This window comes from Pongo abelii, chromosome 23 (genome assembly GCF_028885655.2).
Source record: "Pongo abelii isolate AG06213 chromosome 23, NHGRI_mPonAbe1-v2.0_pri, whole genome shotgun sequence".
In the NCBI taxonomy this organism is placed as follows: Eukaryota; Metazoa; Chordata; class Mammalia; order Primates; family Hominidae; genus Pongo; species Pongo abelii.
The window spans coordinates 47,874,608-47,901,459 of record NC_085929.1 but is presented as its reverse complement, the minus strand read 5'-3'; the positions used below and the strand labels follow the sequence as shown (position 1 = coordinate 47,901,459).

The following is a 26,852-nucleotide window of genomic DNA, read 5'->3' as shown; positions in this document are numbered from 1 at the left end:
TGCCTGTGTCCCAGCTACTCTGGAGGCTGAGGTAGGAGGATTGCTAAATGAATAAATAAATACATACATAATAAAAAGAGTACAAGTCAGTCAAGAAGAAGCAAAGCAAGGCCCCTCCACTCCCCAGGGAGCCCCATCAGGAGGGCACCCGTCAGGGTCAGGGAAGAGGCTGGACTCTGCTCCCTTAGAAGTGCAGGTTCTACCATCCTGGTTAACACAGTGAAACCCCCTCTCTACTAAAAATACAAAAAATTAGCCAGGCGTGGTGGCAGGTGCCTGTAGTCCCCTCTACTTGGGAGGCTGGAGCAGAAGAATGGCCTGAACCTGGGAGGCGGAGCTTGCAGTGAGCCGATATGGCGCCACTGCACTCCAGCCTGGGCGACAGAGCGAGACTCCGTCTCAAGAAAAGAAGTGCAGGTTCTAATTCCAACCCTGCCACTCTCTTGCTAGGTGACCTCAGACAAATCACTCCACCTACCCTGGCCCCTCAGTTCCCTCACCTTGAAAATGGAGATCAAAAACAAAACATAAAAGAGAAAAAAAGCCAGGCGCGGTGGCTCATGCCTGTAATCCCAACACTTTGGTAGACTGAGGTGGGTAGATCACCTGAGGTGAGCAGTTCGAGACCAGCCTGGCCAATATGGAGAAACCCCATCTCTACTAAAAATACAAAAATTAGCTGGGTGTGGTGGCACACACCTGTAATCTCAGCTACTTGGGAGGCTGAGGCAGGACAATTGCTTGAACCTGGGAGGTGGAGGTAGCAGTGAGCCGATAACGCGCCACTGCACTCCAGCCTGGGTGACAGAGCAAGGGTACATCTCAAAACAAAACAAAACAAAACAAAAAAACAAAGACACAAAAAAATTAGCCATGCACAGTGCTGCACACCTGTAATCCCAGCTACTTGGAAGGCTGAAGCCAGAAGGCAGAGGCTGCAGTGAGCTGAGCTGAGATCGCACCACTGCACTCCAGCCTAGGTGGCAAGTGAAATTCCATCTCCAAAAAAAAAAAAGGAAAAAAAAATAAGAAGACCAAAAAAAGAGGAAGAAAATAGGGATGATAATTGTACCTACTTGTGAAAATTAAATGAAATAATGAGTGGAAAATACGGAGCACGGTGGCTGGCCTGCAGTAAACAACTTGGTGAACGGCGAGTATCATTTTCATCATCATGGCCATTATCGTCCATCCTTAAATGCCACCAGCCAACCCAGGCCAGTATGCTCCTTGCATCAGCATACAGACTGAAACCCAAGCTGCTGGCAGGACCAGGCTCGGGAAGAAAAGAAAACTGTGTCCTTCGAGCAGAGCCTGGGCTGCCGCAGCCCTGCCCTCTGCCAAGGTGGGAGGCTGCTTGTCTCCTAGCAAGACAGTGTCCTGCGAAGCACACTGAATTCCTGCAAAGCACACTGAATCCCACTCCTTCTCTCCAGGGGCCTGGCCTTCTGTCTGGGGATGAAACGTGACCCTCAATGTGTGTCCCAAAACCCGGGAATTTCTCCCTGGAGAGGCAGACAGGTGGGTGGTGGGAGGGTGAGTATGGCGGCAGGAGAACCCTGTTGCCTTCATCATCACCTGACTCAGTGCCCCTAGGCCAAGGGGATGCCATTTTCTGGTCCTCACCACCGCCACCTCCCCATGAGTGAGTCAGGGTAGAGGGGCATACCTTTCTCCTTTCTCTAGGCCTGGCCAGCTTGCCCAAGTTTTGCCTGGACAGGGCCTATGGTCAGACTGGGACCAGTGAGAGGTGTCCAAGCCTCTAGGCAAATAAGCCAGCTGATTTTCTGATTTTTTTCTTTTTTTTTTTTTTTGAGATGGAGTCTCACTCTGTCGTCCAGGCTGAAGTGCAGTGGCACGATCTCGGCTCACTGCAGCCTCAGCCTCCTGGACTCAAGCAATTCTCCTGCCTCACCCTCTCAAGTAGCTGGGATTACAGGTGTGTGCCACCACACCAGGGTAATTTATTTATTTATTTATTTATTTATTTATTTATTTATTTATTTGAGACGGAGTCTTGCACTGTTGCCTGGGCTGGAGTGCAGTGGCATGATCTTGGCTCACTGCAACCTCTGCCTCCCGAGTTCAAGTGATTCTCTTGCCTCAGCCTCCTGAGTAGGTGGGATTACAGGTGCGTGCCATCATGCCCAACTAATGTTTTGTGTTTTTAGTAGAGACGGGTTCACTGTGTTAGCCAAGATGGTCTCGACCTCCTGACCGCGTGATTCGCCCGCCTCAGCCTCCCAAAGTGCTGGGATTACAGGCATGAGCCACCATGCCTGGCCAATTTTTGTACTTTTAGTAGAGACAGGGTTTTGCCATGTTGGCCAGGCTGGTCTCAAACTCCTGACCTCAGGTGATCCACCCACCTCAGCCACCAAAGAGCTAGGATTACAAGCATGAGCCACCACGCCTAGCCAATTCTCTGAATTTTTAATTTGGGGAATTTCACTATCAGAGAGAAGTAGGTTCTAGGTCCTTGAAGCTGCCAATTCACTAACTTTGAACCCCTCTGGACATCTGTCCCATTTGTACAACAGGGGACAGTGAGGCTAGCCCCTGTCCAGCTAGGCCATTCAAGATGGTCCCTGTGCCTGCACCTCTTCTTGCCCCACTGGCTCCTGAGTCCTGGGGAGGGCCCTAGGGGGACCCTGTATGGTGGCACTTTTCCCAAAGATGTGAGGAAATAATGACGGGTTGAGCCCTGGGCAGAACCATATGCCATCAGGTGGGACCCCCCAACCCAAGACACAAGAACCTAGTCAAACTATTGCTGGGCTGTGGCAGGGCTGGGAAGTCCAGACAGGAGAAGAGTCTTGGCCCAGAGGCCCAGACACCTGGGTTTTTTTTCTAGCTCTTCACTGATTCATTATATTATTATTATTATTATTATTTTTAGACAGGATCTTCCTTCCTCTGTCACTCAGGCTGGAGTACAGTGACATGATCATGGCTCACTGCAGTTGTGACCTCCCAGTCTCAAGCAATCCTCCTGCCTCAGTCTCCCAAGTAGCTAGGATTACAGGTTCAAGCCATGACACCCAGTTAATTTTTTACTTTTAATTTTTTGTAGAGACAGGGTCTTACTATGTTGCCCAGGCTCGTCTCAAATTCCTGGGCTCAAGTGATCCTCATGCCTCCTAAAGTGCTGGGATTACAGGTATAAGCCACCTCACCCGGCCTGATTCACTATACTATTTTTATTTTTATTTGAGATGGAGTCTCGCTCTGTCACCCAGGCTAGAGTGCAGTGGCGTGATCTTGCCTCACTGCAACCTCCGCCTCCCAGGTTCAAGCGATTCTCCTGCCTCCGCCTCCCGAGTAGCTGGGATTATAGGTGCATGCCACCATGTCCGGCTAATTTTTGTATTTTCAGTAGAGAAGGAGTTTCACCATGTTGGCCAGGCCAGTCTAGAACTCCTGACCTCAAGTGATCCGCCTGCCTCAGCCTCCCAAAGTATTGGGATTATGGTCATGAGCCACCGCGCCCAGCCTGATTCATTATATTAAACATTCAATATTCAGCTGAGGCAATGGCTCATGCTTGTAATCCTAGCACTTTGAGAGGCGAAGGCAGAAAGATTGCTTGAGCCCAGGAGTTCGAGACCATCCTGGGGAACATGGTGAGACTCCCATGTCTCTACAAAAAATAAAAAAATTAGCCAGCCATGGTGGCATATGCCTGCAGTCCCAGCTACTCAGGAGGCTGAGGTGGGAGGATCACTTGAGCCCAAGAGGTCAAGGAAGAAGTGAGATGTGATCGTGCCACTGCACTCCAGCCTGGGCAACAGAGTGAAACACTGTCTCAGAAAAACCCCCAAATTCCACATTCAATATGGGGCCCCCATAAACACTGGACACTCTGCTAGGCATGAGGAAATAAGGGGCAACTGCAGACAAATTCCTTGCTCTCCTGAAGCAATGTTCTATTAACTGAAAACAAATAAATGAGAAAATGGCAGATGGTAAGATAATCACGACCAGTGACAGTGGCTAGTGACCAAGTGGACACTTATATTAGGTGGACAAGACAAGGCAGGTCTTCCTGAGAAGGGAGCTTTCAACCCGTGACCTGAATCATACAATTCCTTGTCACATGCTTAACAGGGAGAAGAGCAGCAGGACCAGACACTTCCAAGGGCGAGAGGCAAGAACAGGATGGTGGGTTCAGGGAAGAAAAGACCAGCAGCAAGCAAGAGGCAAGTGGAGCAGATGAGGTCGAAGGGGGCCCCAGGCCATAGCATGGGCCCTGCCTGAAGCCTGGATGGGAAGCTGGGATTTTCTCTTCAATATGCAGTAAGTTTCTTGCCCCGTAGTTGCCTTATCTGTAGCTAGGGGCAGAGACAATAAGAGATTTCTAGGCCGGGCGCAGTGGCTCACGCCTGTAATCCCAGCATTTTGGGAGGCTCAGGTGGGTGGATCACCTGAGGTCAGGAGTTCAAGACCAGCCTGTCCAACATGATGAAACCTTGTCTCTACTAAAAATACAAAAAATTAGCTGGGTATGGTGGCACGCCCCTATAGTCTCAGCTACTTGGAAGGCTGAGGCAGAAGAATCACTTGAACCCGGGAGGCAGAGGTTGCAGTGAGCCGAGATCAAACCATTGCACTCTAGCCTGGTGACAGAGTGAGACTCCGTCTCAAAAAAAAAAAAAAAGAGAGAGAGAGCTTTCTCTCATATATTCAACTGCAAACCCTCCTGGAGCCCTCCTTTATGCCAGGCCCAGAGCAAGGACCGCTGCAGGAACAGACCCAGGCCTTGCCCTTGGAGGGGCCTTCTACTGGTGGAAGAGCTGGGAGAAGACAAACCCAGGTCTCATACTTCGACACCACATCAGATCCACAGCAGGAGGAGGCCCAGGAGCTATATGCACCCAGACGAGGCTCCCATGTGGCCCTGGAAGGCTTTTCAGAGGGTTGACAGAAGCTAGTAGGTGAAGAATTTGAAGAAAGGGGAACAGCACTTATGCCAAGTGCTTCAGGGTGAGTTGCAGGGTAACATGACACCTGGATTTGTTACCCCTGGATTTGAGGGGGCCTTAGGGAGTCTGTGGAGAGGTGAAAGAGGAGTGAGACTAAGGGGCACAGGAGTGAAGGGTGAAGCCAAGGGCACAGCAAGTGTAACTGACTCTTCCAACAAACCACAGAGGTTTCCAGAAGGCAGAAACATAAAACCCCTCGCAAAGTGCTGAGATTACAGGCTTGAGCCACCGCACCCCGCCTAAAACCACAATGAACATACCTATTAAAACAGCTAAAATGAAAGAGACTGTCCACACCAAATGCTGGTGAAGATGTACAGGAATCAGTAACTTTATATACTGCTGATGAGAATGTAAAATGGTACAACCATTTTGGAAAATAATTTGGAAGGGAAGCTTCTTTTTTTTTTTTCTTCACAGAGTCTCGCTCTGTTGCCCAGGCTGGAGTGTAGTGGCTTGATATTGGCTCACTGAAACCTCTGCCTCTCAGGTTCAAGCAATTCTCCCTGCCTCAGCCTCCCAGGTAGCTGGGATTACAGGCGCCTGCCACCACACCACTTAATTTTTTTGTATTTTTAGTAGAGACGGGGTTTCGCCATGTTGGCTAGGCTACTCTTGAACTCCTGACCTCAGGGGATCCGCCCACCTCGGCCTCCCAAAATGTGGGGGTTACAGGCATGAGCCACCGCACCCGGCCAGAAGGGAAATTTCTTCTTTTTTTTTTGTTTTTGTTTTCTTTTTGAGATGGAGTCTCGCTCTGTTGCCCAGGCTGGAGTGCAGTGACATGATCTCGGCTCACTGCAAGCTCCGCCTCCCGGGTTCACACCATTCTCCTGCCTCAGCCTCCCAAATAGCTGGGACTACAGGCACCCGCCACCATGCCCGGCTAATTTTTTGTATTTTTAGTAGAGACGGGGTTTCACTGTGTTAGCCAGGAAAGTCTTGATCTCCTGACCTCGTGATCTGCCCACCTCGGCCTCGCAAAGTGCTCGGATTACAGGCGTGAGCGACCGCACCTGGCCGGGAAGTTTCTTAAAAAGTTAAACATACAGCCAGACATGGTGGCTCATGCCGGTGATCCCAGTACTTTGGGAGGCCAAGGCGGGAGGACTGTTTGAGCCCAGGGAGTTCAAGACCAGCCTGTGCAACACAGTGAGAAGACCTCATCTCTACAAAAAATGGTCAGGCGTGGTGGCTTACACCTATAACCCTACCACTTTGACAGGCTGAGGTGGGAGGATCACTTAAGCCCAGGAGTTCAAGACCAGCCTGGGCAACATGGCAAGACCCCATCTCTACAAAAACTTAAAAAATTAGTGGGCTGGGCGCGGTGGCTCATGCCTATAATCCCAGCACTTTGGGAGTCCAAGGCAGGCGATCACGAGGTCAAGAGTTCGAGACCAGCCTGGCCAAAATGGTGAACCCTCATCTCTACTAAAAATACAAAAATTAGCCAAGCACAGTGGTGTGTGCCTGTAGTCCCAGCTACTTGGGAGGCTGAGGCAGGAGAATCGCTTGAGCCTGGGAGGCAGAGGTTGAAGTGAACTGAGATTCCCCCACTGCACTACAGCCCAGGCAACAGAACAAGACTTTGTCTCAAAAAAAAAAAGGTTGCGCGCGGTGGCTTATGCCTCTAATCCCAGCACTTTGGGAGGCCGAGGCGGGCAGATCACGAGATCAGGAGATGGAGACCATCCTGGTTAACACAGTGAAACCCCGTCTCTACTAAAAATACAAAAAATTAGCCGGGAGTGGTGGCAGGCGCCTGTAGTCCCAGCTACTCAGGAGACTGAGGCAGGAGAATGGCATGAACCCGGGAGGAGGAGCTTGCAGTGAGCCGAGATCACGCCACTGCACTCCGGCCTGGGCGAAAGAGCGAGACTCCCTTTCAAAAAAAAAAAAAAAAAAAAAATTAGTGAGGTGTTATGCCTGGCACCTGTGGTCCCAGCTACTCAGGAGGCTGAGGTGAGAGGATTGCTTGAGACTGGGATGTTAAGGCTGCAGTGGGCCACTGAACTCCAGCCTGAGTGACAGAGTGAGACCTGGACTCAAAAAGAAGTTATACATTTACCATGTGATACAGCCATTCCATTCCTATCTCCTCATAAGAAAAGGAAATAGGCTGGGCACAGTGTCTCACGCCTGTAACCCCAGCACTTTGGGAGGCTGAGGTGGGTGGATCATGAAGTTAAGAGATCGAGACCATCCTGGCCAACACGGTGAAACCGTATCTCCACTGAAAATACAAAAATTAGCTGGGCGTGGTGGCACGCACCTGTAGTCTCAGCTACTCGGGAGGCTGAGGCAGGAGAATCACTTGAACCCGGGTGGTGGAGGTTGCAGGGAGCCGATATCGTGCCACTGCACTCCAGCCTGGCGACAGAGCGAGACTCCATCTCAAAAAAAAAAAAAAAAAAAAATTAGCCGGACGTAGGAGTGCACGCCTGGAGTCCCAGCCACTCGGGAGGCTGAGGCAGGAGAATTGCTTGAACCAAGGAGGTGGAGGTTGCAGTGAGCAGAGAACTTGCCACTGTATTACAGCCTGAGCGACAGAGCAAGACGCAAGACTCCATCTCAAAAAAGAAAAAGAAACAAGGCCTAGTGAGGTGGCTCACGCCTATAATCTCAACACTTTGGGAGGCCAAGGTGGGCCAATCACCTGAGGTCAGGAGTTCGAGACCAGCCTGGCCAACATGGTGAAATCTCATCTCTACTAAAAATACAAAAATTAGCTGGGCGTGGTGGCCGGCGCCTGTAATCCCAGCTACTTGGGAGGCTGAGGCAGGAGAATCACTTGAACCCAGGAGGCAGAGATTGCAGTGAGCCAAGATAGCACCACTGCACTCTAGCCTGGGCAATGAGAGCGAGACTCCGTCTCAAAAAAAAAAAAAAAAAAAAGGGGGAAGGAAATAAACGTTATGTCTTTATAAAGACTTGCATTCAAGGCCAGGTGCATGCAAGTCTTTGTGAGGTGCACTGGCTCATGCCGATAATCCCAAGCATTTGGCAGGCCGAGGTGGGAGGATCACTTGGGTCCAGGAGTTTGAGACCAGCCTGGGCAACATAGCAAGATCCTATCTCTACAGAATTTTTTTTTTTTTTTTGAGATGTAGTTTTGTTCTGTCGCCCAGGCTGGAGTGCAATGGTGCGATCTTGGCTTACTGCAATCTCTGCCTCCCAGGTTCAAGTGATTCTCTTGCCTCAGCCTCCCGAATAGCTGAGATTACAGGCACACACCACCAAGCCCGGCTAAACCACAAAAACCTTTTTAAAAATTAAGCCAGGTATGGTGCCTACCTGTAGTCCCAGATACTTCAGAGGCTGCGCTGGGAGGATCACTTGAGCCCAGAAGATCAAGGGTGCAGTGAACCATGATCATACCGCTGCACTTCCCCCTGGTGAATCGAGTGAGTCCCTGTCTCAAAGAAAAATAAAATACTTATATGCAAATGTTCATACCAGCCTTATTTGTTATGGCCCCAAACTGGAAACACCCAAATGTCCTTCAATGGGTGAATGGTTGAACCAATGCTGGCACATCTATACTATGGAATACTACTCGTGATGAAAAGAAATGAACTACTGACACACACAACATGGCTGAATCTCAAAATAATAATGCTGAGTAAACGCCACACCTTTAAAAAATTTCTTTTTTAAGATGGAGTCTCACTCTGTTACCCAGGCTGGAATGCAGTGGCGTAATCTCAGCTCACTCACTGCAACCTCCACCTCCCAGATTCAAGTGACTCTCCTGCCTCAGCTTCCTGAGTAGCTGTGACTACAGGCACATGACACCATGCATGGCTAATTTTTGTATTTTTAGTACAGATGGGGTTTCAACATGTTGGCCAGGCTGGTCTCGAACTCCTGACCTCAGGTGAACTGCCTGCCTTGGCCTCCCAAAGTGCTGGAATTACAGGTGTGTGTTACCATGCCCTGCCAAAAAAAAATCTTTTTTTTTTTTGAGACAGAGTCTCATCCTTGTTGCCCAGGCTGGAGTGCAATGGCGCGATCTCAGCTCACTGCAACCTCCACCTCCCAGGTACAAGTGATTCTCCTGCCTCAATCTCCCAAGTAGCTCAGATTACAGGCATGTGCCACCATGCCCAGCTAATTTTTTTGTATTTAGTAGAGACTGGGTTTCACCATGTTAGTCAGGTTGGTCGCGAACTCCTGACTTCAGGTGATCCACCTGCCTCATCCTCCCAAAGTGCTGGGATTACAGGTGTGTGCCACCGCGCCTGGCCCAAAAAAAAAATTTTTTTTTTTTTTTGAGATGGAGTCTCTCTCTGTTGTCCAAGCTGGAGTGCAGTGGCACTATCTCGACTCACTGGAAGCTCTGCCTCCCGGGTTCATGCCATTCTCCTGCCTCAGCCTCCTGATTAGCTGGGACTACAGGTGCCCGCCACCACGCCCGGCTAATTTTTTGTATTTTTTAGTAGAGACGGAGTTTTACCATGTTAGCCAGGATGGTCTTGATCTCCTGACCTCGTGATCTGCCCTCCTCAGCCTCCTAAAGTGTTGGGATCACAGGTGTGAGCTACCATGCCTGGCTGAAAGCCACACCTTAAAAGAAAAATAAGTAGGTACTATTTGATTCCATTTATAGAAAATGCAAATTCGCCTATAGCGAAGGAAAGCAGATTAGTGGTTGCTTGGGGACACAAGGATGGGGGGGTCAAGCAGGAGGAATTTAAAAAGGGGAATATGTAATCCTTGTAATCCTAGCACTTTAGGAAGCCAAACTGCTCAGGAGTTCAAGACCAGCCTGGGCAAGACAGGAAAACACCATCTCTACAAAAAATATAAAAATTAGCTGGGCGTGGTGGCACGTGCCTGTAGTCCCAGCTACTTGGGGGCTGAGGTGAGAGGATCACTTGCGCCTGGGAGGTAAAGGCTGCAGTGAGCTGAGATCAAGCCACTGCACTTCAGCCTGGGCAACAGACTGAGACCCTGTCTCAAAAAATAATAATAAAATTTTTTTAAAACGGCAGGGAATAACGAAACTTGGAGGTGAGAGACATAGTCATTACCTTGATTGTAGTGATGGTTTCATGGGTATACAAAATTTATCAAATTATAATTTTATTTTATTTTTTGAGACTTTTGCTCTTGTTGTCCAGGCTGGAGTGCAATAGTGTGATCTCGGCTCACTGCAACCTCCGCCTCCCAGGTTCAAACAATTCTACTGCCTTAACCTCCCAAGCACCTGGGATTACAGACACGTGCCACCACGCCCGGCTAATTTTGTATTTTTAGAAGATTTTCAGGGTTTCACCATGTTGGTCAGGCTAGTCTCTTACCTCCTGACCTCAGGTGATCCGCCCATCTTAGTCTCCCAAAGTGCTGGGATTACAGCATGAGCCACTGCGCCCAGCCAATTTTATGTATTTTAAAATATTTAAGGCCGGGCGCGGTGGCTCACACCTGTAATCCCGGCACTTTGGGAGGCCGAGGTGGGAGGATCACGAGGTCAGGAGATCGAGATAATCCTGGCTAACACGGTGAAACCCCGTGTCTACTAAAAATACAAAAAATTAGCCGGAAGAGGGGGCGGGCGCCTGTAGTCACAGCCTCTCCCCTTGGCTCAGCTGGCATTTTGGGACACACAGCGCAAACATGCCAAGGGCAGAAAAACAGGCATCTCAGGAGCCCAGCTGGCTTGTCCTGAGGGGCATCCTGGGGAGTCTGTCTCCTGGGACTAGTGGTATCCTCTGGAGAGACAGCAGGGCTTGGAGTGGGGCACCCCTCCTAACCAGGGATCAAAGTAAGGAGGGAGGAGCTGAGGCACTGCCCTCAGAGCTGCTTCCGTGAGGGCAGCTCTGTCCTGCTCATACCAGGGCGGGGGATAGGCCAAGTTGGCCCGAGGCCCAGAGGGGCAGGGAGGGAGGTCAGCCCCACAGTTGGGGATGGGCCTGCTTCGCCCTCTCTCTGGACACAATGTCCTGGACTGCTCCACAGCTTGGCTGGCCAACAGGGAACAGTGGCTGGCAGAGGGCATGGGCAGCCAGCCGACTGGAGGCAGGCAGCCCAGCCTGAGCAAAGGGCTTGTTCTTACAACCTGTCCTGCCACCTTGGGCAAGGAGAGGGCCAGCTTTCTGGAGGCAGGGAACCTCAGCAGTCACTCGCTTCCTCTTGCCTCAGTTTCCCCAGATCATGAACAACTGCCATCATTTGAGCTAAGTTCTACAAGAATGCCGCATCTTACAAATGCTGCCTTAGCACCTTGCTGGCTGTGTGACCTTGGCCAGGGCACCATTCTGAAACCCAGATCTTCACTGGGCGTGAATGCATGGGCAGCATTTAGGACAGTAACCCTCACACAGGAAGTGCTTAATGGAGTAAAGTATGCTAGTACTGCCACATTAATAAGCAATAATAACATTTATTTATTAAGAGCATCCTGTTGCCAAGAATTTCATCTGTATTGTCCCAAATACTGGCAGCAACCTGGTAGACATGTCTTAACACCCTCGCTTTATTTTTTATTTATTTATTTTATTATTGATTTATTTGAGACAGGGTCTTTCTCTGTCATCCAGGCTAGAGTGCAGTGGCACAATCATAACTCACTGCAGCCTTGACTTCCTGGGTTCAAGCGATCCTCCTACCTCAGCCTCCCAAGTATTGCTGGGACCACAGGTCTGCACTACCACGCCCAGCTGATTTTTTTATTTTTGATAGAGAAGGGGTTTCCCTATGTTGTCCAGGATGGTCTCAAAACTCCTGGGCTCAAGCCATCTGCCTGCCTCGGTCTCCCAAAGTGCTGGGATTACAGGTGTGAGCTACCGTGCCCGGCCAACACTGTGATTTTTTATTTTTATTACTTATTTATTTATTATTATTTTACTTCATTTTATTTATTTATTTATTTTGAGACGGAGTCTAGCTCTGTCGCCCAGGGTGGAGTGCAATGGCGTCATCTCGGTTCACTGCAACCTCCGCCTCCCAACTTCAAGTGATTCTCCTGCTTCAGCCTCCTGAGTAGCTGGGACTACAGGCAAACACCACCACACTTGGCTAATTTTTGTATTTTTAGTAGAGATGGGGTTTCACCATGCTGGCCAGGATGGTCTCAATGCCTTGATCTCGTGATCCGCCCACCTCAGCCTTCCAAAGTGCTGGGATTACAGGCGTGAGGCGCCGTGCCCGACTATTTTATTTTTTCGAGATGGAGTCTCACTCTGTCACCCAGGCTGGAGTGCAATGGCATGATCTCCGCTCACTACAACCTCCACCTCCCGGGTTCAAGTGATTCTCGTGCCTCAGCCTCCTGGATTACAGGCGTGCATCACCATGCCCGGCTAATTTTTGTATTTTTATTTATTTATTTATTTTTGAGGCGGAGTTTCGCTCTTGTTGCCCAGGCTGGAGTGCAATGGCCCAGTCTCGGCTTACCGCAACCTCTGCCTCCCGGGTTCAAGCGATTCTCCTGCCTCAGCCTCTCTAGTAGCTGGGATTACAGGTACCCACCACCACCCCCGGCTATTTTTGTATTTTTAGTAGAGACAGGGTTTCTCCATGTTGGTCAGGGTGGTCTTGAGCTTCTGACCTCAGGTGATCCGCCCACCTTGGCCTCCCAAAGTGCTGGGATTACAGGCATGAGCCACTGTGCCTGGCCTAATTTTTGCACTTTTAGTAAAGATAGGGTTTCACCATGTTGGCCAGGCTGGTCTCGAACTCCTGACCTTGGGTGATCCACCCACCTTGACCTCCTAAAGTGCTAGGATTACAGGTGTGAGCCACTGCGCCCAACCAACACTGTGAATTTTTTTTTTTTTTTTTTTTTTTTGAGACAGAATCGCTGTCACCCAGGCTGGAGTGCAGTGGTGCAATCTTGGCTCACTGAAAGCTCCTCCTCCCGGGTTCACGCCATTCTCCTGCCTCAGCCTCCTGAGTAGCTGGGACTACAGGTGCCTGCCACCATGCCTGGCTAATTTTTTGCATTTTTAGCAGAGACGGGGTTTCACCGTGTTAGCCAGGATGGTCTGAATCTCCTGACCTCATGATCCGCCTGCCTCGGCCTCCCAAAGTGCTGGGATTACAGGCGTGAGCCAGGGCGCCCAGCCCCCAGTACTGTGATTTTATAGGTGAGGAAACTGAGTTCCAAGAAGCAAAGTGACAAGTCTGAAGCCAAACCGCTAATACCGGGCTGAGTGGCTCACCAGGTGGGAACCCAGCCTCCTCCATAGGCAGACGGTACAAGCCTGTTGGGTGGACCCTGGGGGATTCCTGAAGGCTGAGGCTGAACCAAGCAGGGGCCAAGGGGTTTCTTGGAACTCAGCAGCGGAACCAGCCATCTGGCCTCCCACAGGATGCTGCTAGCACAGTCTAGACTCAGACCAAGGCACATGAGCCAAGGTGCCCAAGGAGGACTGAGAAGGGCAGTGAGAGGGAAGGATTCATTCATTCATTTGCATTTATTAATTCAGCAAACAAAAAATTGAAGGCAATAGTTTGGTGTTGCCACACACAGGCTCTGCAGCCAGACTTTGAACATGGACACTGTCACTTGCCAGGTGACAACAGGGTAACTCCTAGTAGGAGTTACCTAGTAGGTAACAAAACTAGGATAACTCCCAGTTTTCCCACTAAAGCCTGAGTCCCCTCAGTTTTCAGCAAACCAGGATGACTGGTTACCCTGTCTGGAAGAGCGACTCCACCTCTTGGTTTCCTCAATTGTCAAAGGCGGGGCTGGTGCTGTGTGGCCTGGACACTAATTCTCCTCTCATATGTTTGCTCAAAGGTAAAATGAGACCAGGTACGATGGCTCACGCCTGTAATCCCACCACTTTGGGAGGCTGAGGTGGGCGGATCACTTGAGGTCAAGAGTTAAAGACCAGCCTGGCCAACATGGCGAAACTCCATGTCTACTAAAAATACAAAAATTAGCCGAGTGTGGTGGTACACACCTATAGTCCCAGCTACTAGAGAGGCTGAGGCAGGAGAATCGCTTGAACCTGGGAGGTGGAGGTTGCAGTGAACCGAGGTCGCACCACTGCACTCCAGCCTGGGTGACAGAGCAAGACTCTGTCCTCAAAAAAAAAAAAAAGGTAAAATGAGCATAAAGCCCTGGGCTTATGTCCAAGCCAATTTGTGGGAGCAGGGAAAGTGACATTTCATCTCATGCTGGCAGGGGCCAAGCAGGAGGGAAGGGAAGGAGGTATGATATCTATGCCCAAGGAAGCGATGAAGAGACTGAGGTTCCCAGTGTTTGAGGAGCTCAGAGAAGGCCTGGGCAGATACCTTCCTCATCTCACAGCTTGCTCTTCCTAGATGCTTAAAACAGGTTCTGGGTGAGCTACCTTAGTAAGATCATGAATGGGACCGCAAGGGACCCTCAGGTGCTCCCAGGGTCTTGTAAGGAGGGTGACAGGGAAGCACCCACTCCCCACCATCACCAGGCCACAGAACACCAGCCCGTCTGCAGCTGCTGGGCCACAGGGCAGGCCTGCACCGCGTGCTCCCAGGGCAAAGGCCAAGGTCCACAGGGAGCTGACTGGCCCAGCTGGGCACCACCTAACCAGGCCCAGGTCTGGCGCTGTGGCAAGCCCCCGGCAGGGAGGGTTAGATAAGGAGAGTTCACAGCTACCCGGCTAAGTACTCACCGGGTGTCGACATGCTGCTGTTCTTCCCCACCACACTAGAAGGAAGGGGCCATTTTAGACAGGTGGGGACACTGAGGCTCGGAGAGGCAAAATCTGCCCAAGGTCACCCAGAGGAAGGTGGAGAAACCAGCCCCTACTGAGCGTCACTGCCCGACTTTATAATTTAAGGCACATGGTGGCCCAGGCACAAATGTGGGTGGAGCGGCCACAGAAGGCTCCAGAGCCCCCAGAGTCCAGGCCAGGAAAGAAGAACGCGGTACACAGGAGGAAGTCGAGTCCCCCAGGCGGAGCTGGGGCTCCCCTCGCAGTCTGGGCTCCCCTAGAGACCCAAGAATCCTAGCGAGGGCGGTCACAGCCACCCCCGTGGGCACCACCCGCCGTGCTCTGCTGGAGAATGGCCTCAGTTTCCCCTTGGGCGCAAAGCGGAACGCGGAGGCGCTGAGGCAGGCGAGGCGGCGCTGGAGGAGGAGGCCGGGCCCGCTAGGGAAGGCGTGGAGGGAGGTTACGTAACGGGCTGCGCGGCGACGTCAGCGCGGGTCGCCGGGGGGGCAGCGCCGGGGCGCCCCCTCCCTGAATAGCGCGGCTGTTCAGTCCTCGTGACACCAGCGCGGCCCCCTCCGCGCCCGCCGTGCGGGCCGCCGCGCCCACCGGGACTCGGGGCGGGTAGGACACCTGCCGGGAGCGAGTCCCGGGCTGACTCCCCAAGGCCGCGCGGGGTGTGGAGAGGAGCCGGGGTGGGGCCTCTCGCCTCCGGCGCCCGCCGGATGGGCGGCCCCGACCGCTCTGCTGTCCCTTAGGGCCCGCACGCCCTTTGCCCTCCCCGGGGGCCTGGCATCTTCACACCTCCTGCCCCGCCTGGGCCGCAGCTCGAGACCGCTGAACCCTCCTCCTCTTCCTCCTCCTCCTCTTTCTCCTCCTCTTCTTCCTCCTCCTGGGACTTCACCTCCACCAGGGACTTCCACCCCGGGGCCCGGCCGCGCGCTCTTCCCCACTGAGTGCGTCTTCCGCCCCCGAGGCCCCGCGGCTGCCCCCGCCGATTCTCGCGCCGACCTCACGCGGCGAGGCTGGGTGTTATTTTTATTGTTTTCATTTTTGAGATGGAGTTTCGTTCTTGTTGCCCAGGCTGGAGGGAAATGGCGCGATCTCGTCTCACTGTAACCTCTGCCTCCCGAGTACAAGCGATTCTCTTGCCTCAGCCTGCCTAGTAGCTGGGAATTACAGGCATGCGCCACCACGCCCGGCTAATTTTGTATTTTTAGTAGAAACAGGGGTTTCTCCATATTGGTCAGGCTGGTCTCGAACTCCTCACCTCAGGTGATCTGCCTACCTCGACCTCCCAAAGTGCTGGGATTACAGGCGTGAGCCACCGTGCCTGGCCGAGGCTGGGTGTTATTTATGTCCCCGTCTGTGTCTCCGCAGAGAGAGCTCGGCGGAGAGGAAGCCGCGGCCCAGAGGCACACAGCCGCCGCGCAAGTGCGAGGCCAAGGCAGGAAGCCGCCGGCCCAGCCGCCTGCTGCCCAAGACCGAGGAGGCCCCTGGTCGAGGCTGGCTCACCTCACCCTTGGGAAAGCAACAGAGGACAGGAGGCAGCTGCCACCTAAGGTCATGGCCACCCACATCCCACCACACCGCGTTTGCTCTCCCTGTTTCCCCAGGTTAGGACATCATCGGGCGCTTCCATGTCGCCCCGGGAGGCTCCCCTAAAGCAGGGGCATGGCCGCGGGGAGGCTGCTGAGCAAAGCTAATTCCGGGGTTCCACACCAGGCCTCTTGGGAGTGGAGCCTGGGCCTCTGCATTTGAAATATGCTCTACCTTCAAGGCTTTGAGATGATTTGAGAGCAGGGAGGGTTTTAGGGAAGACAGCTAGCTGACAGCAGGCGATGGCAGGTGCAGGTGGGGACTGCGGCAGCCTTGATTTGATGGGGCAGGATGGAAAGACAGGGCGGACGAGGATGCACTGGGAGCCTTGGTCAGAGAATGTCCGGATCATGACCTTGGAGCACCATGCCCACCCGTACAGGTATCCCTTACTGCCTGCTAAGGGATACATTGGACCCGGTCCTCCAGCAGCCCTGCAAAATGGGCCTTATTGTCCCTATTTTAAAGGCTCAGAGAGTGAGGCCGGGTGCAGTGGCTCACACCTGTAATCCCAGCACTCTGGAGGCCAAGGCAGGCGGATTGCTTTGAGTCCAGGAACTCAAGACCAGCCTGGCCAACATAGCAAAACCCCGCCTCTACTAAAAATACAAAAAATTAGCTGGGCATGGTGGTACGTGCCTGTAGTCCCAGCTACTCAGGAGGCTGAGGCAGGAGAATCACCTGAACCCGGGAGGTGGAGGCTGCAGTGAGCCGAGATTGCACCACTGCACTCCAGCCTGGACAACCAGAGTGAGACCCTGCCTCAAAATAATAATAACAAATAAATGAAAATCAAGGCTCAGAGAGGGGATGTGACTTGGAAAAAGTCCCTGGTGAGGAGGGTGCAGAAGAATCAGGACTCAGTTTAATTCCTCCATCCAGGCCCTAGCTAGACACTAGGCATGGAAAAATGAATAAAGTACACTTCCTGCCCTAAAAGAGTTGTTGGTAAAGGAAGAGGGGCAGGCAGCAAACATATCACAATCGCAATCACAATCATCATGGAGGTCTGATGGAGCAGTGAGGGCTCAGAGCTGAATTTTGAAGGATGAAGAGGAGTTACCCCGGAAGATTCGGGAGGGGCATCCCCGGCAGAGGGAACAGCTTGTTCCGCTGCTCAGAGGCCTGAAATAGCAATCGCTGTAGGGATCTGTGAGCTCTTTGGTGAGACTGAGCTTAGAGTGTGTTGGTTTGGTGGGAGATGAGGCTTGATGTGCCGGGAGAGCCTTGGCCAGGCAAGGAGGCTGGATTTTGTCCACAGTGCAGTAAGAGTGTGAGCCCTGTGGAGGAGGGGTGAGCAGTAGGAGAGACCTGAAGGAGGCCAGAAGAGCAGAGGCACAGGGCTCCCTCCTGCCCCTTCCCTGTATCTCCATGGCAACCCCTCTTTCCCCCACCCTGACTCTACCTTAGCTGTGGACCTGGCTGTCTATCAGCCGCTAAACTGGGGACTGTCAGGAGAGACCAGACCCCATTCTAGCTGGGCATGATGTGCTTGCTGTGTGGCCTGCAGCAGGCCACTTTGTCCCCTTGGGTCTTGGTTTTCTCTTCTGTAAAATGGGGGCAGCACTAATCCCTGCCCAGTCCCTCTGCGGGGTGAGTGAGGCGCAGAGGTGATGGCCAGGTGGGAGGGGCTTGTCAGCTGCACAGCCTCCGTCAGCACCTTGCTAGGCATTGGCTCAATTGGTGCATCCCCCAACCCCCATCCAGTCAAGCCTTCTCCCCAGTGGTCCTCCTGACCATGCCCACCAGACTTTAGGAGAGGCCGGCACTTCTGGCTGGAGTCCTGAAGCTGCCATTTCTCTCAAAGCGGAGCCTCAGGCAAGTCACAGCCTCTCTGGGCCTCAGTTTTCACAGATGCAATATAAATGCTCCCAAGTGTCTAGTGGGGAGGAGGCCCTGGCAGCCTCTCTGCCCCAGGACAACCCAGGCCTGGTCTCTCTAAACAAAAAGGAGGCCAGGCGCGGTGACTCACGCCTGTAATCCCAGCCCTTTCGGAGGCCAAGTCTTGCAGATCAGTTGAGATCAGCCTGGCCAACACAGTGAAACCCCATTTCTACTAAAAATACAAAAATTTAGCCGGGCGTGGTGGCGCACACCTGTAATCCCAGCTACTCGAAGGCTGAGGCATGAGAATGCCTTGAACCCAGGAGGTAGAGGTTGCAGTGAGCCAAGTTTGTGTCACTGCACTCCAGCCTGGACAACAGGGCAAGGCTCTGTCTCAAACACAGACACGCGCACACACACACACACACACGGCTCCCAGAAACAGAACAGGCAGATCAAGACCCTTCTCTGCCCTACCCCCTGCCATGTCCCCTCTGCCACTCCCAGCCCCTGCCAGGGACATCCTGTGCTCTAATGATGTCACCAGGCCGACAGGATTTATTTTTAAACTCCCAGGCCTTGGCCAGCTCCCTACCCCTCACCCATCCTACCCCATGTCACCCTACCTGCCCTGCTTCCCACATCCTGGCTGAGCCCCAGGCTGGTCCTTCAAAGCCTCTCCACACACACTCTGTTGCCCAACCTGCAGCACTCAGGCTTCTGAGAGGTTGTGGGGAGCCAGGTCACTGGCCAAGTGATCTTGGCCATTGGATTTGGACCTGCAGAAGTAAACAGATGGGCCCCTGGAGGCGGACCCCAGCTTCCCTGTGCCCCCAAGGGGGAGTCTGAAGCCCAGATGGCAGGAGGGCAAGGATCATCAGATGGGCTGTGTGAACACTTGGAGCCCCTGTCTGGGCCTTAGAGTTGTCACCAAAGCTTGCTTTGAATTCATTTTTTAAAAGCAGCTTTTTGTCTGGAAGCTTCAAGTCTTTCTTCATATCAATGCAACACAGACAACTGCAGAGATAAGACTGGGTGCTGGGGTAGCTCAGCGTCCTGGCCTTCACCCACACCCTGGGCAGGGTGTGTGTCCATCACAGATGTTACACACTTACCCTCTGGAGTGACTTTAGACTAATGATCTGTCCCCATCTTCAGCTTAGAAATTTATGCTGATGAAACACCCATTTTATGTGTTTCATATGTTGGCCTTCTGGATAAGATTATGGGTGAAAATGATGTTCTACTTCAAAAAACCATTTGAAAATGGCAGCCTTGACTCTTCTATCCTCATAGCTGCCCTGGGAAGCTGGGCAAGGACAAGAGGACCAGAATCCTCTTTTCTTTTTTTTTTTTTTGCTCTTGTTGCCCAGGCTGGAGGGCAGTGGCACGATCTCGGCTCACTGCAAACTCCACCTCCCAGTTCAAGTGATTCTCCTGCCTCAGCCTCCCAAATAGCTGGGATTAGCCACTACGCCCAGCTAATTTTTGTATTTTTAATAGAGATGGGGTTTCACCATGTTGGCCAGGCTGGTCTCAAACTCCTAACCTCAGGTGATCCGCCCAACTCAGCCTCCAACAGTGCTGGGATTACAGGCATGAGCCACCACTTCCAGCCCTGAATCCTTTTTTTTTCTTCAGATGGAGTCTTGCTCTGTTGCCCAGGCTGGAGTGCAGTGGTGCAATCTTGGCTCACTGCAAGCTCCACTTCCCAGTTCATGCCATTCTCCTGCCTCAGCCTCCCAAGTAGCTGGGACTACAGGCTCCTGACACCACACCCGGCTTATTTTTTGTATTTTTAGTAGAGATAGGTTTTCACTGTGTTAGCCAGGATGGTCTCGATCTCCTGACCTCATGATCCGCCCTCCTCGGCCTCCCAAAGTGCTGAGATTACAGGCGTGAGCCACCGCGCCTGGCCCTGCACTGCACTCCAGCCTGGGTGACAGAGTGAGACTCCGTCTCAAAAACAAAACAAAACAAAAAATGAGAAACTAAGGCTCAAAGAGGAGGAGTGACCCAGACAGTGGCCGTGGCTAGAATGTGGGGTGTGTCTATCCTCTGGCCCCACGAGAGGTGAGATTGACTTACCTTGCCCAGCCCAGCCTAGCCAGCCAGAGTTGGCAGTCCTTTTTTTTTTTTTTTTTTTTTTTTGAGACAGTCCAAGGGCGTGCACAGAAGCCTGGAAGGAAGGGAGGGCTGGCTGCCCAGGTTGGAGTGCAGTGACACGATCTCAGCTAAGCTCACTGCAACATCCACCTCTCGGGCCCAAGCAATTCTTGTGCCTCAGCCTCCTGAGTAGCTGGGACTACAGGTACCCACCACCACACCTGGCTAAGTTTTTGTGTTTTAGCAGAGAAGAGATTTCACTATGTTGTCCAGTGTGGTCTAGAACTCCTGAGCTCAGGCAATTCACATGCCTCAGCCTCCCAAAGTGCTAGGATTATAAGCGTGAGCCACCGTGCCCAGCTAGAATTTCCATTTCTTGATAGTTCAGTTCAGTGCAACACAGAGAATAAAAGCACAGACTCTGGACCCAGATAGATCTCAATTTGAGTCTGCCTGTAACATTTCTTAGCTGTGTGATCTTGGGCTACTCACTTCACCTCTCTGTGCCCTAGTTTTCTTTTTTTTTTCTCTTTTCTTTTTTTTTTTTTTTTTTTGAGACGGAGTCTCGCTCTGTCGCCCAGGCTGGAGTGCAGTGGCACCATCTCGGCTCACTGCAAGCTCCGCCTCCCGGGTTCACACCATTCTCCTGCCTCAGCCTCTGGAGTAGCTGGGACTACAGACACCCGCCACCACGCCCGGCTAATTTTTTTGTATTTTTAGTAGAGACGGGGTTTCACTGTGTTAGCCAGGATGGTCTCGATCTCCTGACCTCGTGATCCAGCCGCCTCGGCCTCCCAAAGTGCTGGGATTACAGGCGTGAGCCACTGCACCTGGCTGCTGTGCCCTAGTTTTCTTACCTGTGAAATGGGATTTATAAGATGTAACTCACAAAGCGTTGTGGGAAAGACTGTTTGAGAAAATGCTTGAAAAGCACTTAGCAGACTGGGCGTGGTGGCTCACGCCTGTAATCCCAGCGCTTTGGCAGGCTGAGGCAGGTGGATCACAAGGTCAGGAGTTCGAGACCAGCCTGGCGAACGTGGTGAAACCCCATCTCTACTAAAAATACAAAAAAGTCTTCTACCACCACCACCACTCCTCTTATCTCCCCAGGGGACATAGTGACCCTTGGGTCAAAAGAGCAAGAGCCAGGTTTGTTACTCAAGGGCAGGAGCCAAGAAAGAAAGTGCCTAGGCCCCCTTACTGTGCCCACACTCCAGCCGTGTCAGCAGAAAGTTCACCAGAGCTGGGTTCAAATCCTACTTACTGGGTGGTCTCAACCAAGTCACTTAATTATTCTGAACCTCAGTTTTCTTATCTATAAAATGGGTATAAAGATACCGTAAAGGGCTGTTGTGAGGATGAAATGAATGGGTATAGAAAGCATCTGCTGTCCTGGCACGGTATAGTTCATGCCTGTAATTCCAGCACTTTGGGAGGCTGAGGTGGGAGGATCACTTGAGCCCAGGAGTTTGAGACCAGCCTGGGCAACATAGGGAGACCCTCATCACAATTAAAAAAAAAAAATCTGGCCGGGTGCGGTGGCTCACGCCTATAATCCCAGCACTTTGGGAGGCGGAGGAAGGTGGATTGCTTTAGGTCGGGAGTTCAAGACCAGCCCGACCAACATGATGAAATCCTGTCTCTATTAAAAATACAAAACTTAGTCAGGGATGATGTTGGGCACCTGTAATCCCAGCTATCCAGGAGGCTGAGGGAGGAGAATCACTTGAACTCGGGAGGCAGAGGTTGCAGTGAGCTGAGAGCTGAGATTGCGCCACTGCACTCCAGCCTGGACAACAGAGCAAGACTCTGTCTCAAAAAACCAAAAACAAAAACTGACACACAGTAAGTGCTCAATAATTACATGACCAGGCACGGTGGCTCACACCTGTTATCCCAGCACTTTGGGAGGCTGAGGCGGGCAGATCACTTGAGGTCAGGAGTTCGAGACCAGCCTGGCCGACATGGTGAAACCCTATCTCCACTAAAAATACAAAAAGTAGCCGTGTGTGGTGGCGTGCGCCTGTAATCCCAGGTACTTGAGAGGCTAAGGCAGGAGAATCACTTGAACCCAGGAGGCAGAGGTTGCAGTGAGCCAAGATCACACCACTGCACTCCAGCCTGGGTGACAGAGTGAAACAGTCTCAAAAAATAAATAAATTAATTAAATAATCACATATCTTGAGCAGGAAAAGAGCCAGGCTGACTCTGCATGGGGAAGAGGGGAGGCATTGGGCCCCTCCAGCTTATTCCCTGGACTCCCTTATGCTAAGAAAGTCCACAGCCTCCTTGACTACTCTGGCAGGAGTGAGAATAATGCTGTATGCCTCAGGGAAGCAGGGATCTAAATCCAAATGTATGTAAATCTCATGCAAATCAGGAAGCACTGGGTCCTTCCAGGGGAGAGATGGAGAGAGAAGATCCAGTTACCAGGGACTGGGGATGGGGGTAGGGGGCTGGAACAGAAGCAGGGTACCCCAGAGCCTTCACAGGGCACTGCCCCAGCTGCCAATTGAGCAGCTACCCCAGGCCCTGTGGGCCCCTCCTGGCATGGATATGACACCTCCTGGGCCGGGTGCAATGGCTCACGCCTGTACTCCCAGCACTTTGGGAGGCCAAGGTGGGCGGATCACAAGGTCAGGAGATCGAGACCATCCTGGCTAACACGGTGAAACCCCGTCTCTACTAAAAATACAAAAAATTAGCCAGGCGTGGTGGCGGGTGCCCATAGTCCCAGCTACTTGGGAGGCTGAGGCAGGAGAATGGTGTGAACCCGGAAGGCAGAGCTTGTAGTGAGCCGAGATAGCGCCACTGCACTCCAGCCTGGGCGACAAAGCGAGACTCCGTCTCAAAAAAAAAAAAAAAAAGAAACCTCCTGGTGCCCTGGGATCCACGGACCTCCTCGGTCAAGGTGAGAGGGTCCCTGGTGAGGACGCACACAGACCCATTTGGGCACACATATTCTAACCCTGCCAGACACAGTTGGACACACACACATATACCCAGAAACAGTCACAGACACACATAGACACAATTGTACACACACTCAGACACCGGCACTCGGCAACTCAGGCTCTGGGCCTCAGAGCAGGGAAGGCCCCAGAGATCTTGCCCCACTTGAAAAGGCAGTGCTGAGGCCCCAGGGGCCTCTGGTTTCCTGTCCACCCGCCTTTTCCCCAACCCACACACACAGTACTTGCACACACCACCGCCACTCAAGGAGGCCCCTGAAAAAGCTCCTTCCTTGGCCTCATCCTGATATGGCAGGCCTACTCCGTGCACCCCATGGCGTTCCAGTTCTTGCCCACATTTATTCTTTTTTTTTTTTTGAACGGAGTCTCGCTCTGTCACCCAGGCTGGAGTGCAGTGGCACAATCTCGGCTCACTGCAAGCTCGCCTCCCGGGTTCACGCCATTCTCCTGCCTCAGCTTCCTGAGTAGCTGGGACTACAGGTGCCCGCCACCACGCCCAGCTAATTTTTTGTATTTTTTAGTAGAAATGGGGTTTCACCATGTTAGCCAGGATGGTCTCGATCTCCTGATCTCGTGATCCGCCCGCCTCAGCCTCCCAAAGTGCTAGCATTACAGGCGTGAGCCACTGCGCCCCGCCAATTTATTCTTTATTTTTATTTATTTAAAAAAATTTTTAACATTTATTTATTTATTGAGACAGAGTCTTCCTCTGTCGCCCAGGCTGGAGTGCAGTGGTGCAATCTCAGATCACTGCAAGCTCCGCCTCTTGGCTTCATGCCATTCTCCTGCCTCAGCATCCCGAGTAGTTGGGACTACAAGTGTTAATTTTTTATTTTGTATTTTTAGTAGAAACGGGGTTTCACCGTGTTAGCCAGGATGGTCTCGATCTGCTGACCTTGTGATCTGCCTGCCTCAGCCTCCCAAAGTGTTGGGATTACAGGCGTGAGCCACCGTGCCCGGCCCACTTTTTTTTATTTTTGAGCCAGAGTCTCTCTTTGTTGCCCAGGCTGGAGTGCAGTGATGCAATCTCGGCTCACTGTAGCCTCTGACTCCCAGGTTCAGGTGATTCTGCTGCCTCAGCCTCCCGAGTAGCTGGGAATACAGGTGCCTGCCACCACACCTGGCTAATTTTTTTTGTTATTGTTTTTGTTTTTGTTTTTGAGATGGAGTCTCACTCTTTGTCGCCCAGGCTGGAGTGCAGTGGTGCGATCTCGGCTCACTGCAACCTCTGCCTCCCAGCTTTAAGCAATTCTTTGCTTCCCGAGTAGATGGAATTACAGCTGCGCACCACCACGCCTGGCTAATTTTTGCATTTTTAGTAGAGATGGGGTTTCACCATCTTGACCAGGCTGGTCTTGAACTCCTAACCTCGTGATCCACCTGCCTCAGCCTCCCAAAGTGCTGGGATTACAGGCATGAGCCACCAGGCCTGGCCCTAATTTTTTTGTATTTTTAGTAGAGATGGAGTTTCACCATATTGGCCAGGATGGTCTTGAATTGCTGAGCTCAAATGATCCGCTCATCTTGGCCTCCCAAAGTGCCACTGTGCCCAGTCTATTCTCTCTTTTTGACAGATGGGGAAACTGAGGCTCAGAGCCAGGCTTGTCAAAGGCATATGGAGGACTGGGGGTGGTGGGATACAAATTCAGGCAGCAGATAGACTCCAAGTCCGACGCCTCTGCAGAACCCCTCATCCCAGATGCCTGGCTCTGGCCGAGCTACCATCCCCACCCAACTCCCTCCACGTCCCCTCCCTCCCCAGAAAGAGCCTAGAAGCAGAGGCCCTGGGCGGCAGCCAGCCCTCCTTTCCTCCCAGGCTTCTGTGCACGCCCTTGGACCACGTACACCAGTAGCCATTGGAGGGCAGGAGGGGCGGCGGCCAAGTCAGCTGGTGCCCACAGCACTGCCTGGCACGGAGGGCCCTGGAGGCTTTGCTGAGAGGACAGATCTGGAGGCTGGACCCGAGGTCACCGCCCAGGACGTGTCTGCAGCGCCACCTGGTGGTGATACAGCGCGCCACCTGGTGGTGATACAGCACCCCACCAAGCCGGCTCTGGTGTTACCCTCCCCACAGCCGGGTCAGCAGATATTTGGGGAGCAGCTACTGCTGCTGCGCATGGGCAGGCCAGGCACTGAGAACAGAGCGAGGCTGAGGAGATGTGGGGGTGCACACTCCAGGCAGAAGGAACAGCAAGTGCAATGGCTCTGAGACAGGAAGGAGTTGGGGACAGGAGGACAGGACCCAGGAGGACAGGAGGAGCAAATGGGTTAAAGAACTAGACTTGGGTGCCAAGGATGGAGAGGAAGAAAGTCAAGGCTCGGTGGCTCACATCTGTAATCTCAGCACTTTGGGAGGCCAAGTTGAGAGGATCACTTGAGGCCAAGAGTTTGAGGCCAGCCTGGGCAATACAGTAAGACCCTGTCTCTACAAGAAATAATTTTTTTTTTTGAGACAGAGTTTCGCTCTTGTCACCCAGGCTGGAGTGCAATGGCGTGATCTCGGCTCATTGCAACTTCCGCCTCCTGGGATCAAGCAATTCTTCAGCCTCAGCCTCCTGTGTAGCTGGGATTACAGGTGCCCGCCACCATGCCCAGCTAATTTTTGTATTTTTGTAGAGACAGGGTTTCACCATGTTGGCAAGGCTGGTCTCGAACTCCTGACCTCAGATGATCTGCCTGCCTTGGCCTCCCAAAGTGCTGGGATTACAGGCATGAGCCACTGCACCCAGCCCCATTTTGTGCTGGTATGAATAGAGATTTATTTCTTAGAGCTCAGGAAGCTGGGAAGCCCAAGATTGAGGGCTGCATCTGGTGAGGGCCCTCTTGCTGTGTCATAACGTGGCAGAAGGCATCCCATGGTGAGAGGGAGCAAGAGCTCCAACGTGTAGCTTCAAGCTCTTTTTTTTAAGATGGAGTTTCGCTCTTCTTGGTCACTGAAGTGCAATGGCCCGATCTCGGCTCACCAGAACCTCTGCCTCTTGGGTTTAAGCAATTCTCCTGCCTCAGCCTCCCAAGCAGCTGGGATTACAGGCATGTGCCACCACGCTCAGCTAATTTTTGTCTTTTTAGTAGAGACGGGCTTTCTCCATGTTGGTCAGGCTGGTCTTGAACTCCCAACCTCAGGTGATCCGCCCGCCTTAGCCTCCCGAAGTGCTGGAATTACAGGCATGAGCCACCGCACCTGGCCACCTCAAGCTCTTTTATATCCGTTCGTGAGGGTGGAGGCCTTACGACGTTAACACCTTCCATTAAGCCCAACCTCCCAACACTATTGCATTGGGGATTAAGTTGCCAACCCATATATTCTGGGGAGACATTCAAACCACAGCACCGTCCTGCATGCTGTACGCTGAGAAGACGTAACAGTGAGGAATGGTGCACCTGGCCTTGTGCCTTAAGAGGGAGGGCCAGCTGGAGGCAACAGACTGAGGCCCTTGTCCTGTTCCCTCTACCTCTGATCCTTGACCCTTGCGCCGTCCCCTCTACCTCCCTGCAGTCTGGACTTTCTGGAGTCAGCCTGAAATCCAGACCTGAGTGGACGCCCACTACTCTGCTTGGAGAAACCTGCGGGACAGCTAGGCAGTGGCTTGCTGTGTGCCTAGCTCCTGATGACAGAGCTGCAGCTTAAAATAAAAGCCTCCTGCTCAGCCCTTACTTAATCCTGAGGGGACTGGGCATCAGGACGCATGGTTGGGAGGATTTGCTGAAGTGGGAGGCTG

At 52.4% G+C, this 26,852-nt stretch overlaps 1 long non-coding RNA gene across 2 annotated transcripts in view; it reads left to right on the top strand.

The window, feature by feature from the left end:
- Positions 1-2,004: 2,004 nt before the first annotated feature.
- LOC129052738 (uncharacterized) overlaps positions 2,005-26,852 on the top strand; it is a 29,165-nt gene continuing 4,317 nt past the window's right edge. The window contains exons 1-2 of one of the 2 annotated variants that reach the window (XR_010139536.1): positions 2,005-4,296; positions 16,013-16,248. This is a non-coding gene — a long non-coding RNA (uncharacterized LOC129052738). Of the gene's footprint in view, positions 4,297-15,080; positions 15,257-16,012; positions 16,249-26,852 lie in introns of those variants that run through there. The other variant, XR_008517884.2, reaches the window with a different exon arrangement.